At 44.7% G+C, this 16,796-nt stretch overlaps 1 protein-coding gene and 1 non-coding gene across 37 annotated transcripts in view; both read right to left on the bottom strand.

The window, feature by feature from the left end:
- Positions 1-16,796, bottom strand: part of ZFHX3 (zinc finger homeobox 3) — a 1,555,416-nt gene that overhangs the window by 712,298 nt on the left and 826,322 nt on the right. For 3 of the 36 annotated variants that reach the window (XM_054248759.2, XM_078357595.1, XM_054248780.2), the window contains one exon: positions 836-914. The exons of the other annotated variants lie outside the window; for them this stretch is intronic. The gene's annotated coding sequence lies outside the window, so the exon portion shown is untranslated. The remainder of the gene's footprint in view (positions 1-835; positions 915-16,796) is intronic. 36 annotated transcript variants of the gene reach the window in all.
- On the bottom strand, positions 11,170-11,242 carry TRNAK-UUU (transfer RNA lysine (anticodon UUU)). The gene has a single exon. It is a non-coding gene; the product is annotated as a tRNA-Lys (tRNA).

Below are 16,796 nucleotides of genomic sequence, written 5' to 3'. Positions count from 1 at the left end.
CCACAGCAACAAAATCCCAAATCTAGAAGACTTTTATTACCTAGGCAACTTTGCATTAGTTACTTAATTTCCCTATGCCTCAGTTTTCTCATCCAAAAAACGAAAAAAAAAAAAAAAAAGCTGACCTGGAAGGGTGGCTGGCGGGGATAAAATGAGGTAGCATCATGCATGCACCGAACTTAGCTGACTCCTGGCACATTCTCCATTCTCAACCCACGGCAGAGTTCGTCAAACTAACCCCAATAGGCACCTGTGTTGCTGCTAGAAAACGCAGGGACCTAATCCTGAGTAGGTATCTCATTTCCTCTTCAGAGCTAGGAGGTCTCATATTCTGACATTTCCAGAGTACGGGAAAGAGGATGATCAGGAGACTGGGGCTTTGATGAGGGCTGAGTTGCAACCACAGGGAGTGCTAAGATGACACACAGCAAAGCATGAGCTTTGAGCAAAGCGGAGGCAAACTGATTTTTTTTGGGGGGGTGGGTAACATAGGTTGAGTGTGATGGACCTGGCACGTCTGGCCAGCTGCCCTAAGGATGGGACAAACAGAGGCAGGCTTCACTGCAGAGCTTTGTAGAGGAAGAGCTAGTTGAAAAGAAGGATGGAATTGTTACAAACATTCTGGCTAAAGGGGAGTGAATGATCTTTGCATCTCAAGATGTCATAAAAATCGGATGAATTAGGAGTCAGAAAAGAGGGGGAGACCTCTGGAGCTCAAGGAAACCTAGAGAACTGCCTTGGAGCATCTTGAAGAGGAGAGAGAATGGAAGCAATATAGCTCCAAAAGGGGGCAAGAGCACACGTCACCCCTTAAGGATGGTTCCTGGAAACTTACATACAGACTTAGTCACATCTTCACACCCAGCTGCCAGGGAGGCTGGAATATGTAGTCCTTATTCTTTGCAGTGATGTACCTAGCAGGAAAAAAAAAAATAAGCTGGGTATGGTGGCTCACACCTGTAATCCCAACACTTTGGGAGGCCGAGACAGGTAAATCGCTTGAGGTAAAGAGTTTGAGGCCAGCCTGGCCAACATGGCGAAACCCCATCTCTCCTAAAAATACAAAGTATTAGCCAGGTATGGTGGGATATACCTGTAACCCCAGCTTCTCATAGGGCTGAAGTATGAGAATCACTTGAGCCCTGGAGGCAGAGGTTGCAGTGAGCTAAGACTATACCACTGCCCTCCAGCCTGGGTGACACAGTGAGACTGAAAAAGAAAAAATTATATTACTATGAAAAAAGGAGAAAAGATTTGGGAGGACAACTAGCAGGTTTTTTCAAAAGTCAGGAGAATATCTCCCTAGAATGCTCCAATCACAAAAGAAGTTTTCTACTTTATCTGCCTGTAGAGTCAGCTCTGACTTTATCAATGGGCCTCCACAACAATGGTCTCCTTTCTGGATTGATTGCATAATGAGGAGGACAAGGCAGTGAGAAGCTATGTGACAAGTGCTTTAGAATTTAACAGCAAAGGCGTAAGGTAGGTATTAGCACCGTCATTTTAGAGATAGAAATGGAGGCTTCCCTCAATTCAAACGACTGGTAAGGTCCTTAACTGTAGAGGCCACTGTTAAACTGCAGGAGAATGCAGACGGGGTGGGGGAATCCCCAGTCTTTCCCACCACCCAGCCCCTCCACCTGGATAGTAATCTGAACCTTGGAAAGGACAGAGGCTGCCAGAGAGCCAAGAAATCCTAGACAAGGGATCTCTCCTGGAGGGGATAATAAGCAACAAAAGCTGGAAGACATCAAGAGAACACAGGCCAAGAGAACTTCAGGGAAGCAGAAGCCACGACAGGGCCAAGAAGGGCCGGCCAACGTTCCTTGAATGGCTGGGGGCTCCTGGAGGAGGATAAATGCGGGTGTGGAGGGGAGAGGGGAGCACTGTCAAAGGGAGGTGTGCAGGGCAGAACAGAGCACCCATATACATACTGCCAACTTGGATTGACTCTAAGGATTCGAATATGAATTCTGAAGGTTCTCAAAGAATTTTAAGTTAACCTAGTGTCTCTGTCTTCTTGAGCAGAGGTTCTCAAAGCTGATGCCCATTGAAATCCCCTGAGTCTTTTGAAAACACCCTGATGCCGAGTCCCAACCTCCAAGATGTGTTATTTTACTGGTCTGGGATGAAGCTTGGGCACTGCAATTTTTCAGAATCATGTCCCAACATGATTCTAATATGCAGAAAAGCTGGAGAATCACTGCTCCAGAGTGATGGTCTTCCAACTCTAATGTGCATATTCATCACCTTGGAAGGGCAGAGAAAGGCAGGTTCTTATTCATGAGGTCCAAGATGGGGCGTAAGACATCTTCCCAGGGGATGCCAATGCTCCCCATCTTGGGAACACACTTTGAGTAGGGAGTTTGACACTTGCACTTCTCCTGCTAGCATACACTTTTCCTATATCCACGGGGGCTTCAACGCATTGTCTATTTATGCAAAGCTGTCTCGTCCTGTAATAAGTAAGCCCATCCCGGACAGAAATCCAGGTCACATCCTGTAATAAGTAAGACTGTCCTGGACAGAAATCCAGACAAGCCTGGTCTGTACCTGCCTTCACTTTTAGTGTGTTATCTGCTCAACTGATCTAGAGTGACTCATGTTGAGCATGGCGGAAAGCACACCACCAGTGCTGAACGCAGTTCTCATTAATATTAGCAATTAATGCTTAGTGCTAATGAGTAACCAATTACCAACAGTAATAATGATATCAAGAAAACAGTGATAGTCCTACAAGGCACAAACCTTTCTGCTTCCTCCCTCACACCCCAAATTATAGTTCTAAATGAGCTTCCAGAATCTTGTTGTGACAGGTACAACCTCACACGCATTCACTTAATAAGACAGCTCTATGGAGTGAAATTCCACTTTCAACAGATACATTTTCAGTGAGGCACACAGGAAATTAAATGTGAAAGTATCATTAACATGGAAGTTACACAGGGTGCTGACAAACTGAGATTGTTTACCTATGCCTCATCACGGCTACCTCTTTCCTGGGGGATCCAGTCAATTTCTTAGACTCTAAACTCTCTTTCTAACCTCAAAGATCCATATTCTCAGAAGGCAAAGAGGTGAACGTGAGCATCTCGCTAAGAAGAACAGGGTTCTACATTGTGGTTGGAGATTGCTAAGGATGGCATTCAGGGCTGATTCGGGACATGAATTTTTTTTTTTTTTTGCTTTAAATATGTCTCTTTAGAGGAAGTAATATAGCACTTAATATCTAATGACATCTATTCAGGGATTCCTTAAAGAAAAACTGATAATAAGATGTGTCATGATAGTCAACAACTAGCGGTGCCATGTAGGAATCCTGATCGCTCTTAGGATGTGTAACCGGTACCACTTTTGCTCTGGGTGCTGGTTTGCAAAAAGGCAAGTGGGGCCCAGATGCACCTTTCTGAGGGCTGACTGTGACCACTGTGCTACTGCAAGTCATAGATAAAGAGATTAGCCAAGGTCAGCTATTCATCCCCTACGTTGGTTACACATGGGCAAAAGGGACCTCTAGTTTGTGAATGTTTCTTTCTTCTCCTTTTCTTTCTTTCTTTTTTTTTTTTTTAGATGGACTTTCACTCTTATTGCCCAGGCTGGAGTGCCATGGTGAGACCTCGGCTCACTGAAACCTCTGCTTTCCAGGTTCAAGCAATTCTCCTGCCTCAGCCTCCCAAGTAGTTGGGATTACAGGCGTGAGACACCGCGCCTGGCTGTGAATCCCCTTCTTTCTAAACATCATTCATCTTCAATTCTACCTTTCCCTGCACATCCAACTGACTGTGTGATAGGAGTAAAAGTAGAGCTCAGGGACCCTTTAGGGGTCAGGATGCCCTTGGGGACTAGGTCAAAAGGATTACAGGAAAAGAATTTTATTGACAATCTCCCTTGATGAGAACTCACATAAAGGAGACTCAAGTATCTCTCTTCCTTTTGCTGGAAAAGTAGGGAATGAGGAAGTTGCCTGAATCTTTAGGGTTAGTCTTAGCCTGGAAAAAAACCCTGCAGCATTCTGAGACATCTGAGAGGAGCCAGCATTTCAAACGGGAGCAAGCCCGCTGCATGGTGGTAAACCTCCTCCCCACCTTCTGATCCTAACAAGGTGATGCTCAATTGACCCAGTGCCCTGAGCACATCAGAACCTCCTCTTTCTCCCCACGGACTCATTTCTGAGGCTGGTTCAGACATTCACCTGTAGAAGCCTATCGTTCCTCCTAACAGTCTTTTGGTTTTGATTTAAAGATCTACTGAAGGTTAGAACCAAAAGGGGCTTAAACCAACTTCTACCCCCAAGATCCTCATTTTACAGATGAGAAAACACCCAGAGAGAATTATCAAAAGTCCCACAGCCGCCTGGAACATGAGTCCAGGTTTTCAGACTCTCAGGTCAGGATTCTACTTTTTAAATCTTTTTTTTTTTTTTTTAAAGGCAAATCTAAAGCCCCAAGACATAGCTTTCAGATTCTCTTGCCTATGGTGGCATGATGTGAAGTCACACTTAGCTGGCTTGGTAGAACTCAGGAACTCAGTACGGGCACGCTGTGGCCCACGCTAGATTTTGATGAAGCCACAAAGCTTCAAGTTCACTGCCGAAAAGCTCCATCACATTGGAAAAGACCACTTTCTACTTCTGCCTCCAGTGGGAAAAATAGCCTCTTGAGTTTCAGATGGATCATGAGTGCCTGAGTCAGGAGGGTATTTTTCTATGTATCCCTCCAGACTCACCCTTCATTTTTCCTCCTTCTCCATTCTACCCTCTGCGCCCTGAGACTGTGCCATCAGACTGCATAACCTAGATTTGCTTGTCTTCATCTGGGTTTGGCCAATGGGAAGGCCCAGAAGGAGGTCCCTGGTCAAGGGATTGGTTAGTCTGGTTCCTTCCTGCCTCACCATGGTTTGGGCCGTGGCTGTCGTCACAGCTCCTGGCACACCACTCTCTCCCACAGCTGCAGGTCTCACCCAGCCCAGGAACATGGGTCTTCTTGCCACCTTGGTCCACTGAGGGATTTCATCATCCCTTGTCCATTCCCTTTACCCTTTTACCTCTGTAAATAGTCCCGTTATTAAATTATCTTTGTTACATTAACACATTGAGTGTGCTGTCTTTTTAAATTTTTTTTGCCAGGACCCTGACTAGTACAGGGGTCCCTGGATGAAGCTGTAGCAGGTATAAGATGTATAAGATGGACAAGACACAGTGACTCATGCCTGTAATCCCAGCAGTGTGGAAGGCTGAGGTGGGCAGATCAGGAGGTCAGGAGATTGAAACTATCCTGGCCAACATAGTGAAACCCCATCTCTACTAAAAATACAAAAATTAGCTGGGCATGGCAGTGTATGTCTGTAGTCCCAGGTACTTGAAAGCCTGAGGCAGGAGAATTGCTTGAGCCCAGGAGGTGGAGGTTGCAGTGAGCTAAGATCATGCCACAGCACTCCAGCCTGGAGACAGAGCTAGACTCCATCTCAAAACAAGCAAAACAAAATAAAACAGAAACGATGTATGGGATGGACTGGGCACAGTGGCTCATGCCTGTAATCCCACCACTTTGGGAGGCTGAGGCAGGAGGACCGCTTGGCCCCAGGAGCTTGAGATTAGCCTGGGCAACATAGCAAGACCCTATCTTTACAAAACATACAAAAATTAGCCAGGCATGGTGGTGTGTGTCTGTTGTTCCAGCTTCTCAGGATGCCGAGGTGGAAGGATCACTTGAGCCCAGGAAGCTGAGGCTGCAGTGAGCTATGGTTGCGTCATGGCACTCCAACCTGCGTGACAGAGCGAGACTGTCTCAAAGCAAAGCAAAAAATAAGCTACGTGAGCTGACTTGTGTATGGAATCACTTCCATTTGAATGGGAGGGGAGGGGAAAATAAGGCAAGAGATGAATGAGAAAACCAACAGCAGTTAGCAAAATCTGCCCAATGCTTGGGTGTCCTCATTCGAGTTACATGAGACCACCATAGAATCACAGGATTCCACTTTTGTGCCACTCACGGATTTATTCCGTGGAATTGGGTGTGTTCCTGCTTCCACCTGTCTAAATCAGCTGTATGATTCTGTTCCCTTGCCGGCCTGCTGAAAGGAACGTGCTGCTACCTGCGGTATCCAAACTCCACCATCTCATGGTAAGCTGTCTTAAATGCTAAAACAAACACAAATTGAACTGGTTTTCCCATCTGTTTCTTTAACAAATGGGAGCTTAAGCCCATTAGGAAACTGTGTGGGTCAGGGAAGCATCAAATGAACACTTCTGAATAAAAGCAACTGTTTCTGAAGATCGCAAGGCATTTCAAACACAGCACTCCATTGGCCAGGCCTGCTCCCTTCTGATGCCTGCACAAGATCCCGATGACAGCATTATTTGCTTGAATTGGATTTGTTTCTATGCCTAGAAACAACACAAGAGGAACCTGAAATAGGAAATGGCTACTGGGTCCTGAAAGTCTTCCCAGGACACTGTCTGAGAACAGACAGGAATGAAACGAGAGTTGGAAACCGCACCAAGGGAAATTCTTTGGGGTCTGGATTATAGAATTTTTTTTTTTTTTTTTTTTTTTTTTTGAGACGGAGTCTGTCTCTGTCACCCAGGCTGGAGTGCAGTGGCGTGATCTCAGCTCACTGCAACCTCCGCCTCCTGGGTTCAAGAGATTCTCCTGCCTCAGCCTCCTGAGTAGCTGGGATTATAGGATCCCGCCACTACACCCAGCTAATTTTTGTATTTCTAGCAGAGACGGGGTTTCACCATATTGGCCAGGCTGGTCTCGAACTCCTGACCTCAGGTGATCCACCCACCTCAGCCTCCCAAAGTGCTGGGATTACAAGCATGAGCCATGAGCCACCACACCCAGCCTCTTCTTTTACTATTAGAAAATATCAAAAGCAGAGAGCATTGGCATGTAGTTTTACATAAAATCCCAACAGGTGAACCAGAGGAGGAGGAGGAGGAAGCAGCTTGATTCGACTGGAGAACCTCGCATCATCTCCCTGAGAAGTTTTCTTTAGTCCCCTCTTACAAGAAGATGCTCCTCTGGGTCCCCTCCAATCCTCCATCCCAGCTGGTAGCTTCCTTGCCCTGCTCTGGAACTAGACTCTGCAGGCCTTGAGTTTTGTCTCATTCCATTTAAGAAAGTGCTTGGTGTATAGTAAACACTCAACAAATGCTTTGGGGTTGGTTATTATCAATGAATCTATGAATGATGGAGCCAGTGGGTAAGAGATGAACGGGTAAAGGAAAGAATCAACCATTGACAGTTCCGTCTCTCAGCTGATACATTATTTCTTTCCAAATGTGGCCGTGGGGAGTGGCAGGTAATTGCCACCAGAAGGACCCTGTATGATGAGGTCACTGGGCCACTTTCAGGAATTTACTACTGTCTCTTGGGGCTCCTCACCCTGTCTCACTCTCTCCCTCTTCCTGTCCTTCCCTCTGCTCTCTGACTCTTTGATCCGTTTCTTTTTTTTTTTTTTTCTTCTTGAGATAGAGTCTCACTCTGTTACCCAGGCTGGAGTGTAGTGGAGCCATCTTGGCTCACTGTAACGTCCGCCTCCTGGATTTAAGCAATCCCCTCCCTCAGCTTCCCAAGCAGCTGGGATTATAGGCGCCCAGCAGCATGCCTGGCTAATTTTTGTATTGTTAGTAGAGATGAGCCAGCTCCATCTTGGCCAGACTGGTCTTGAACTCCTGACCTCGTGATCCACCCTCCTCAACCTCCCAAAGTGCTGGGATTATAGGCGTGACCCACTGCGAAGGGCCTCACATTTTTAAGAGTAAAAGATAGTGCTAGGAATAATCAAAATTCTGTAATTTAAAATATTAACATATTCACCAACACATTGACTTTATGATATTGGCGTACTTACAAAATAATTTTATTTAAAACCTAGTTTCAAAATAAAATTCTTTCTACCAAATAAATATAAGATATTACTGTTTCCATGAAAGCAAAATGAAAATAATTTATCTTGTTGAATCTCTTATTTGAATGCTAAACAATACCATTAGTAGAATAATAATGTTTAGCACATATTTTATTTTTTTGCCATATCTATTTCTAATATTATTATGTCATGGTATTTGCCTAAGGAACGTATATTTTAAACATGGATTTATTTTTTAATCTTTTTGTTTCATAAATTGCATGTACTCTTCCTCAAAGTTGCACTTTTATGCTTTTTGAAGTATTACACATAAAAAGTACTCAAGTTGTGTTTTGTTGTTAATAAATTTCAAACTGTTAACTCCTTCAATTTAATGTTACTGTAGATTATAATAACATTTCTAATTGAGAAAATACTTTCTCCAAAGTTACTGTGGTGTCTTATAAATTTAGAGCAACTCTGCTAGAGTGTATTCCAATTCTCTATTTTTTCTGATTAAAATATGTAAATACTGTAGCCCAAATATTTTCTTAGATACTGTCTTTTTACCTCCCAAGCACTTTAGCAGATTTTTTTGTTTTTTGGGATTTTTATTTGTTTGTTTTGAGATGGAGTTTTGCTCTCGTTGCCCAGGCTGGAGTGCAGTAGGCACAATCTCAGCTCACTGCAACCTCAGCTTCCCAGATTTAAGTGATTCTCCTGCCTCAGCCTCCTGAGTAACTGAGATTACAAGCATGTGCCACCATGCTAGGCTAATATTGTATTTTTAGTAGAGACAGAGTTTCTGTGTTTGTCAGGCTGGTCTTGAACTCCTAACCTCAGGTGATTCGCCCTCCTCAGCCTCCCAAAGTGCTGGGATTACAGGCGTGAGCCACCTTGCCTGGCCTGGCAGGTATTTTTAAAAGGAAAAACTCTTCAAATAAGTTGTTTCAACTTATGATTTCAAAGCATAGGTCTTTCAGATTCATTCCATTAAGAATATAAATTTATCCAAATAAAAAATGGAAATATCAAAAGATTTGTCCCATAGGTCAAGATATTCCAAAAAGAAATTGTAACTTTGAACATGAAATCTTGCATAATTTTTAAGCTCTCAACTTTCCATTTGTTTGGTTATTTTCTTTCTGTTATAGGGATAAAGTTCATTGTTTTCCTGTTTGCAAGCTTCATTCTCAACAATTGCAACTAGCTCAATATTTTCAAATAAAGTTTTTTGAGCACTCTATTCTTCGAGATTTTGATTAAATATATCCAACTGGTGTTGAATAAAATGTAACCAAAACTTACAGATTTATTTATAAAAGAATTTCAAAACCACTGCAGAACATGTAGGTTGATTTACAAAGTAACTCTTCAAAGGTGCAAAATCTTTAAAAACCCCATTGACGGCAAGCAGCAAACAGAAAAAAAATCCATACTGCCACCCTGAAGTATTTTTAATATTCAACATCAATTTCATCCCCCAAAATATTGTGGTTCAATTGCTCTAACGGAGTATACACAAATATTTGTAAATTTAAACCATTAAAATGTTTAATCAATCTAACATTGCAGCTAGTAGGAGGCAGCTGTGAATTACGTGAACATCAAAACGAATTCCAAACCTATTTCTGTCTCATAAGTCTCTTCATTTTACGTTGACACTGACTTTTATCATGAACTTAAATTCCACCAAATTTTGAGCGGTATTATCACCACAAAATTTAGGAACTTTACCTTCGATGTTCAACTACGAAGTTCATTAAAAACTGGAGAGTATGCTGGTATGAACAATAAGATCAGATGTTTTACCTTCTTTAGAATGAATTTTCAGAAACTTTAATAATTTGATTTTCTGAATTGGAAGTGAAAATTCAAATGAATTATTAGAATGTACGCATTTTCTTCGTGAAGCCTCTAATAGCATTGATAAAATAGATTAGCCTTGGAACTGTTTGCAATTTCTCTTCTGTCTCAAGTGCCAATACATTAAGTGCAGGCACTACATGTTTTGCACAAACATAACAAAAACTTGGAAGAAAAAATTTAGAAATTTAGCAAAGAAAGAGTCATCTGATATCAATGAAAAATCGTTCTTTGCAGAAGAATCTGTAAGTCCACCTGCTACAGATTCACATGTGAATTCATCTACAGGCAAGTCTTAAAATAACTACTGATTTTTTTTGTAGGCTGAGCACTGTGGCCTGTAATCCCAGCACTTTGGGAGGTTGAGGCGGGCAGATCACGAGGTCAAGAGATCGAGACCATCGTGGCGAATATGGTGAAACCTCATCTCTACTAAAAATACAAAAATTAGCCAGGCGTAGTGGCACATGCTTGTAGTCCCAGCTACTTGGGAGTCTGAGGCAGGAGAATTGCTTGAAACCAGGAAGCAGAGGTTGCAGTGGGCTGAGATCACGCCACTGCACTCCAGCCTGGTGACAGAAAGAGATTCCATCTCAAAACCAAAACAAAACAAACAAAAAAACCACTACTGATTTTTAAAATTAGATGCTGATTTTCTGATATTCTGTTAGCAATTCTTGTTTTCTATGTGGTCCTTTGCCACAGGGAATGGTAAATATTGATAAACATTTTTTGTGCAAGTTATATCTATACTGGCTTTTGTAAGAAAGGGAAATTCAGTGCCTAATTTTTTCATTAAACATGCACATTTGGTTTTTGGAGTCGATGACTGCCAAAAGGGATTACTCTGAAATAAAAATGTTACCAGATAATAAAATCAACAGTTGCAAATTCCATTTATTATATAAATAAACGCAAAACTGGTATTGTAAGAACATTCAGACTACTCTATGTTCTATGGTGGGGCTGCTTAGCCTCTATGTCCTGTATGGACCAATATTTTCCTGCACACCTACCTTCTAGTTTCCACAGTTCCCATGAACCCTGCCAACAGGCACCATGGTGGCAGGCTGCATGCCACAGGCCCCAGCACTGGCCCCTGTACAGGTAGCCAGGAGGGCAGCAGCAGCAGTCATTTCTCACCTGGAGAACCTGGCTAATCCCACGTGCTTGTATCTGAGTGCACTTCACACCCTTTGAGAATGGTTGTCAGTTACCTTGTGTCTGGAACAGAGTGGAAAAAGGGGTTGGGTAGCACTGGTAATCTTTCAAACCTGACGACGAATTCAAAGGAGAACTCCAAACTAGCATCTCACACGCAGGTATATGAGACCTCGGCCGGAGCTGGTGGAACAAAAGGCAGCTCTCTCTACCTACCCCTCCTGGCTGATTTCGTTGTTTTCTTTTTCAAAAATTGAGTCGGAATTAGACGCTAAAACTCAAGGGACATACCTGAACAGGGACTTGAACCCTGGACTCTCAGATTAAAAGTCTGATGCTCTACCAACTGGGCTACCCAGGCTCCCTCCTTCCTGGCCTCTTTTACACAATAATAAATAACAGCACTTAGTTCAAAATAATAAAGTACAATCTGGGACAAATCCAAAGCGGACAAGATGAAGAGATAACAGGTATATGCCAGGACTCCCATGGGCGAACCAGGGCATGGTGGTACCCTATATATTAAGAGTTTTGGGTTCTGTTTTCACTCAAGCAAATCTGGAAATTTTCTTTTCCTTTTCTCTTCAAAGTGTTTTCCTATGTGCCCGCCCCTTAGGACTTCTAGCCCTTGCACAGATAAGTGAGATGCAAATATCTGAGAGGGTGTGGTACAGGCTGACTGCAAATCCCATCATGATTAAGGTGACGGACACTCCCCAGATAAAACCCAGACTCACCCCTCCCTTGCTGTAAAAGACAGTGCTAGAGCCCGCAGAGTGGTTCTGCTGTGTCCACCCTCCCTTCTTTGCCAGTGACATGAGCTTAAAGACGGAAGCCACCTGTTCAAGAGAGTGGTTCAGAAAAATAAGAGTTGCTGATGACCGGGAAGCTGCCATATGTATTCATGATCAACCTCCAGACCCAGCAGCTGATGGCAATTCTCGGCCTAAACAAATACAGGCTGCTGAAGTTCCTGCTTCCCATTCCAGGCTCTTCTGCCTCCACTCCATCCTCATACCCCAAAACCCTGCCATAAAAGTTACAAACATCACTCCACTCTTCCTTCATCCATGCTGTTACCTTTCCTGGAGATACCTTTCACAGCCTTGACATCCGGGTACTTCTGCCCTTCTGCCAGAAACAAACTAAGTCATCACCTCCTCGCGGAAGCCTCTCTGGGTTGCACTCCTGAGACATCCCAGGCATGCTCCTGCACCCTGTTATATGGTCACCTGTTAACATGCCTGCCTCCTTCAACCTGTGATCAGCCTGAGGGAGGGCACCGTGTGTTCTTTCTTCCTCATTCTGTCATCCTGTGCCACCATGCCTGCTACATAGCGACAGAGCAGGCACACGTAATGGGGAATGATTGAATGAATGTTGAAACTTACCAAATAGGGGCGGGTCCTGGAAAGGCTCTGGGAGGAGGATACCTGATTGACCTCTAAAGGTAGGGGTCACCAAGAGGCAGTTACACATTCTCCATCAATAGGATCAGGTCCATTATTCTATTAGACCTCCTTGGGGACCTTGAGGGTGAGAGGACATGCCTATTAGTAACCCCCATTTATGGCTGGGCAAATGGAGGCATGGGGAGGTTAAAAGCCCCAGGTCAACCCAGGAATCAGTGATGAACCTGCTGTGATTGGCAGTTGTGGGGACCTAATGCAGGTTTGCTCTCTGAACAGCACTACTTTCAAGGACTCCTCCGTTCATTCTCTCAATCTTTTTTCTTTTTTCCTCCGGTAATATCCAAAAAGTCCCCTCTCCAGATTAAATCATCCTGGCTTCAAATGTCTAAAGCAGCATTTTTTTTTTCCTCAGCATTTGAAATGTTTTTAAGGGTTTATTTCAAACACCCTTTTCTTTGAACTGATTGTTCAGAACTTTCATTCCGCTTTGTCACTGTGTTTTGTAGTCGGCTCTGATTTCTAAAAGGTTTTTATTTCTTCTCTATTAGCGGCCACCACCTGCTTACTGTTTGGATGGGTTTTGCTTTATTTTCGTTGCTTTCATCTATTGAAATGGATGAGAGGAACCTTAGGTAATAAACCTTGTTTCCAGTTTTCCCCCTCACCTTGCCTGTTTTTAACTCCTCCTGCGACTGCTAAGGATGAGGCAAAGGACGGAGGGGTCCCTGGGTGGTAAGTCTGGGAGTCACTCTGCCTTTCTCCCCAGGTGTGGGGATGGAGTGACAGGCAGTGGAGGGCAGAACGTGCCTGCAATGTTTGCGGTGCTGTTGTCTTTCTGACCACCCAGCTGTCCTGCTTCCCTGCAGCAGGACGCATGGTGGCCTCCTAAATGGCCACTCTGGCTGGAGTGAAAAGGTGTCTCCCTCCAATCTTACAGGGACTCCTAAGCTCCATGGGGGGATGCAAGCATCAGTGGCCGTTGCTGAGGCCCCCATTGCCGGACACTAGCCTGTTCCATTTTTGGCTCATCTGCACACACTGGCCCTATGGGAGCAGCCTCACATATAAATATATAAATATTTTACCAGTTTGTCCTGCCCTCAGGGTATCAAGTTTAATGAACTAAACACCCCCCATTAATCACCCAGCAGAATGTTATTTACTTCAGGGGAAAGGGTAAGTGACCACTGCAAAGACACATCAGGGACTCGGTCTGTACAACTCTTCTCTGCGCAAGGTCTTCCCAAATCTCTAAAAACAAACTCCTAAATCTGGGGCTGGGTGCGGTGTCACACACCTGTAATCCCAGCACTTTGGGAGGCCGAGGCCAGTGGGTCAGGAGTTCGAGAGCTCACTTGAGGTCAGGAGTTTGAGACCAGCCTGGCCAACGTGGAGAAACTTCGACTCTACTAAAAATACAAAAATTAGCTGGGCATGGTGGCACACACCTGTAATCCCAGCTACTCAGGAGGCTGAGGCAGGAGAATTCCTCGAACCTGGGAGGTAAAGACTGCAGTGAGCTGAGATCACCCCACTGTACTCCAGCCTGGGCAACAGAGTGAGACTCTGTCTCAAAAAAAAAAAAAGAGCAAAGTCCTAAATCCAGAAGTTCTGCCAGCCGGATTGACATACTGCTTTCCAGTCCTCTCCTGTCCCCTTACCAAATTTTAGTATTGCTTTTTAATTGATTAACTAAAGAGACAGGGTCTCACTCTATTGCTCAGGCTGGAGTGCGGTGTTACAATCACAGCTTACTGCAGCCTCAAACCCTTGGTCTCAAGCGATCCTCCCACCTCAACCTCCAGAGTAGCTGGAACCACAGGTATATGTCACCATGCCTGGTTAAATTTTTTTTTTTTTTTTGTAGAGATGGGGTCTCGCTATGTTGCCCGAGCTAGTCTCAAACTCTTGACCTCAGGTCATCCTCCCACCTCTGCCTCTCAAAGTCCTGGCATTACAGGCATGAGTCACTGTGCCCGGCTTGCCTACAATATTTTAGATGTCAACTTCCTCACCCTTTTGTTTAAAATACGGCATCCTCTCCTGTATCTGCCCAGCCCAGAAATGCACAGTCACAGGTTATGTCAGCCCAGGAAGGGTGAGGAAGGTCTTGCACCCCATTGTCACAATGACCCCGTAGCCAATAAATCAAGTCCAGTGTAAGTAACATTTGAGCAACTTGAGAAAATGGAACTGAAGTGGGTACATATTGGAGACCCTTTGACATCGCTGAATATCCTTTGTAAATAATATTTATCACCCAGCTTAGAGCCATGAGAGCCACTCAGAGCAAGTATATAAGAGTAGAGAAATGAAGGAAAGAGAAGGGCAGAGGGAAGGAAGTAGAGATTGGTGCTGAGACACGGGAGGTGGCCATGGGAGGTGATGGAGCAGTGTCCGTGTTAAGCCAAGGCGTTCATCTTTGGTACCCCGGCCCCTACTCCCGCAGCCACAGATGGAAGGAAACCTGGCAAGCCAACGTCTACCTTACCCCTTCCTGGGAACAGTGAGGTCCTACCCATTCTGACTCCACTGAAATCTACAGGAACTGGTGGAGATCTACTGTCCCAGCCCAGAAAATGACATTGTGTGTGAGGACCTGCCCTTCGTCTCCCTTCTTTTGCAGGGCTAACCCCCCGGCCTCACCCACTCCCTGCTAGAGGGGCATGGCCCCTCCCTGCATGCATCCAGGCTTTCCAAAGCATCTTGCATTTGGCCAGAGGTCTCCAGAAGCCTCTCCAGGCTGTGTAGGGCTTTAGCCCAACACTAATTAGTAATGCAATCCCGAAAAGAGTGAAGCTGCCTGCCACCTCCCTCACTCATAGTGATTTATGTTCAATTTGTACAAATGGAGAAAATGAGATTTCAAATTTCAATGCCATTTCTGCAATGCGGTGATTAAAAGAGAGAGAGGTATCGCCTTCCACTGTATAGAATATTGATCCCACTGCTATTTTCCTTTGCAATAACCATTAGCTCAGTATTATTTGCAAACCTCTAATGTGAACCTGGAGATGTAATTTACATTTGTGCCTCACTTATTTGCTTTAACAAAACAACACAAAAGCTTTGGGTCTTTCAATCTATCCATATTGTCAATAAAATTAGCAGCTTGAAGGGAAAAAATTATATTCAAAAACCATAACTTCCCATTAACTACCGCAAGACACACTCATTGTTGCAGAAGAGAGAGAGCTTCATAGCTAGATCCTCTCTTGTTCTTTTCTCATCCTCTGCCCCTCTTCCCCCTCCATGGGGTTAGAATTCAATGAACAAACTTGAAAGTGAAACATCCCCTCCTCTGAATGTGGATCAGCTTAGGGTCTGGGGGCTGGCTGTGCACATCTGAGGCCCGATCCCTCCGAGGGTGACCCTGGAGGAAGAGAACACGTGGGCCCCCGCTTCAAGTGTCAGCACACGCCTGGCCCAGAGGTTCGTCGGGCTGCCAGGACCAATGCGTACACATAGACACGCGCTCGGAGCCTCAGAGAGAGAGGCTTCCTCAAGAAAGCCGGGAGCCAGGGTGGGGACCGAGGGGCTGGAAGAAAAGATGAGAAGGAGGTAATCAGGAAATAAAAGCGTGGGGCCGCGCTCTGGCAATTCAAATGGCAGTTCCGTCAGCCTCGACTCTGAACAAATAGGCCACGCAGCTCCGCGTTCTCATTTCTTGTCTCTGCAAATCCGTCAGCTGCCTACAACGGCCTACCAGACCCTGGAAGACGAGAACAAGAAAAAGGGAGAGTGGGGGGCGGGGGAGCTAATGACCCATAATTGCCATGATAGTGGGAGAGAGGCCAGGCAGCTGTTTGACATTCCTGGTATGTATAGTATGCAAATATCGACAAAGGCTCGACGCAGTTTCGCTATTGTGGATCCGGACGGTAACCAAATTAGCCTTTGGCAGCCATGGTAATTGGGAGGTGCTGTTCCCATTAGGAGTCCTGCAAATTATGAAGAAAAATGGACCGAGGGCTTTGTCACAAATAATAATACCAAGAAGAAAAGAGCAGGCGGCTGTCTTTTCTTTTCTTCCCCCAACTCCCGTTCCCCACCCTCCGCCTTTATTTTTTTTTTAATTTCTGCATTGTGTTGTTAATACCTCTCCATTTAGTAATAAGAAAACAGTCTGAAATCCCCCACTAGACAGCTTGATTGCAAGAATGTCAAGTTTGCAGGGGGTCCAGGGAGAAGAGCTGCTTTCTGTGGCCTGAAACGGGAGGCTGCAGGTAGGAAAGGTGCAGTCCGGCATCAGCAAGTACTTCCCGCCCAGAGTCCTGTGGGAAGAGAGAAGCCTAAAAACCGACGTCGCAAAGAAAACGCACTTTCCACAAAGCATCCTCTACATATTGTAAGGGTCCAGAGAACATCTCCTCCTGGAGCATAGCTGGGCTTTATCCTCCATCTCAACCCCAAAGAGTCTAAAGTTTTTGCTTGATTGAGGTTCTCATCTCTTAACAATTCAGACATGGGCTTGAAAAAGCTCCAGTCATGATGCATTAAGCC

Source organism: Callithrix jacchus, chromosome 20 (assembly GCF_049354715.1).
Source record: "Callithrix jacchus isolate 240 chromosome 20, calJac240_pri, whole genome shotgun sequence".
Classification (NCBI taxonomy): domain Eukaryota; kingdom Metazoa; phylum Chordata; class Mammalia; order Primates; family Cebidae; genus Callithrix; species Callithrix jacchus.
This window is presented reverse-complemented; position numbering and strand designations above follow the sequence as displayed.